The sequence below is a fragment of the Melospiza georgiana genome, chromosome 30, assembly GCF_028018845.1.
Source record: "Melospiza georgiana isolate bMelGeo1 chromosome 30, bMelGeo1.pri, whole genome shotgun sequence".
Lineage (NCBI taxonomy): Eukaryota > Metazoa > Chordata > Aves > Passeriformes > Passerellidae > Melospiza > Melospiza georgiana.
Window position 1 is genome coordinate 5,588,417 of NC_080459.1, and position 2,383 is coordinate 5,590,799.

General features: G+C 54.6%; 2 non-coding genes across 2 annotated transcripts; both read right to left on the reverse strand.

The window, feature by feature from the left end:
- Window positions 1-83, reverse strand: LOC131094726 (small nucleolar RNA SNORD45). The gene has a single exon (XR_009115768.1). It is a non-coding gene; the product is annotated as a small nucleolar RNA SNORD45 (small nucleolar RNA).
- A 1,677-nt stretch (window positions 84-1,760) lies between these two features.
- LOC131094727 (small nucleolar RNA SNORD45) lies at window positions 1,761-1,843 on the reverse strand. The gene has a single exon (XR_009115769.1). It is a non-coding gene; the product is annotated as a small nucleolar RNA SNORD45 (small nucleolar RNA).
- Window positions 1,844-2,383: the final 540 nt, after the last annotated feature.

Genomic DNA, 2,383 nt, shown 5'->3' on the forward strand with positions numbered 1-2,383 from the left:
CGGGCCTCAGAGTAATTCTAGAGCTAAAGCGTGAGAGACATCAGCTCCGCTCAGATAATACATGCCAGCGCTCATCCCGGGCCCAGCCAACGCCTCCTCCTCCTCCTCCATGGGAACCCAGGGTCGGTGCTTCCCCAGCTCTGCGGCTGCAGCCCGTGCCCGGTGTGTCCGTGCCCAAGGGCTCTGGGAGATGTTGAATTTTCATCTCTTTCTCTCACCTGCAGCTCTCCAGGCTGCTGGTCAGGATCCCCTCTGGGCACCAAGGCTTCTCTACGGGTCTCCCTCATTTGGCTGTCCCCTGTTCCTCAGCACTGCTGTGACCAAACCATGGGAAAAAACTTTCATTAAAGATGTGTATTTTTGAATTGGCTTCTGGCAAATATTCACATGAATATCTTCTGTGTGGTGTGTTATAAAGTTATGCTGCATTAATTTTCCTAAATAGTGTGTTAAATATAGTTTTAGGTTGTAACAAAGCAGCAAAATAGAAACTCTGCTATGTAGAATACTATTTTCTTAAAGAAAGGACTTGCACTGAGATAGCAGCCACAGGACACCTAAACCTTAGAGAGAAAGAGAATTTATTGCCCCATTATCAGGAGAAATGAACTTCTTCCCGCCTTACTCAGCCATCAGGATTCAGAGGAAGAAGCTGACACCGACCACACAGAATTCTGCGTTTGAAAGGAATTTATGCATCATGTATGAGATGTATAAATATGCAACAGGCTGTTGTTTTTAAGGGTTAATCCTCTGTTAACCTGTGTCCCTTTTCGGGCTTATTTTGACCCTGCTTTCCACAGCAGCCTCTCTCTCTGTTTTAGAGTTCAAAGGACTCCCTTATCTCTGTCCTTGGCTGAAGCAGTTTCTTAGAGCACAGGCTTTGGTGAGAACAGGCAGTCAGACTAAACAGCAAGCTGCAGACTGAACTCACAGATGCACATTTCACCTCAGTCCAAATGGATTTCTCCTCTGGAAAATTCCCCCTCTGCCTCAGAGCCCTTGCCTCAAAGTGGTCCCAGCCTGGCCTGAGCACTCGACGCCAGCAGAGGGAAAAGGAGTGAACAGCCCGTGCCTGGTGTGTCCATGCCCAAGGGCTCTGAGAGATGTTGAATTTTCATCTTTTTCTCTCACCTGCAGCTCTCCACTCCACTGGTCAGGATCCCCTTGAGGCACCAAGGCTTTTCCACGGGTCTCCCTCATGTGGCCGTGGGTCTTCCTGTTCCTCAGCACAGCTGTGACCAGACCACAGGGAAAAACTTCTGCAAAAAATGCATATTTTATGATTGGCTTTTTACAAATATTCAAATGAATATTACCTGTGTTATTTTAAAAAGTTATGCTGTATTAATGTTCTTAAATTGTGTGTTAACTATGGTTTTCGGTTACAACAATGGTAAGATAGAAACTCTGCTATGTAGAATACCTTTCTTTAAAAGAAAGGACTTGCACTGAGATAGCCACAGGACAGCCAAATCTTCCAAAGAGAATTTATTGCTGTCTTATCAGGAGAAACGAACTTTTTCCTGCCTCACTCAGCTGTGAAGGATTCAGAGGAAGAAGATGAAGGCAGTCAGACTAAACAGCAAGCTGCAGACTGAACTCACAGATGCACATTTCACCTCAATCCAAATGGATTTCTCCTCTGGAAAATTCCCCCTCTGCCTCAGAGCCCTTGCCTCAAAGTGGTCCCAGCCTGGCCTGAGCACTCGACGCCAGCAGTGGGAAAAGCTGCACTGCCAGAGGGATCGGGGGCTGGCTGGGCCTCAGAGTAATTCTAGAGCTAAAGCGTGAGAGACATCAGAGCCGCTCAGATAATACATGCCAGCGCTCATCCCGGGCCCAGCCAACGCCTCCTCCTGCCGCTGCTGCTGGGGCCCTCCCAGCCCGGAGCCGCCGTTTCCAGCGCCCAGGGCCGCTCTCTGTGGCTGCAGCCGGGCCCCGCCACAGCAGCCCTTGGCCCGGCGCTGGAGCCGGTGCCGCTGTTGGCAGCAAAACCCACCCCGGGCAGAGCCGCCCCGGCCCGGCTCTTCCCGCGGCCCCGGCTCGGCGCCGCCGCCATCGCCCTCAGCCGCCTCGCCGGGCCCGACCAGGAGCCCTGGGCCTCAGCGCCCTTCGGGGACCGCGCTCGGGGCAGCGACCGCTCGGGGCACCGCGGATCGGCCCAGCCCCCCCAGCCCCGCTCAGGCACCGCGGATCTGCCCGGCCCTGCACCGGCCCCGCTCGGGGCACCGCGGATCTGCCCGGCCCCCCCAGCCCCGCTCGGGCACCGCGGATCTGCCCAGCCATGTCCGGCCCCGCTCGGGGCACCGCGGATCGGCCCGGCCCTGCACCGGCCCCGCTCGGGCACCGCGGATCTGCCCGGCCCTGCACCAGCCTTGCT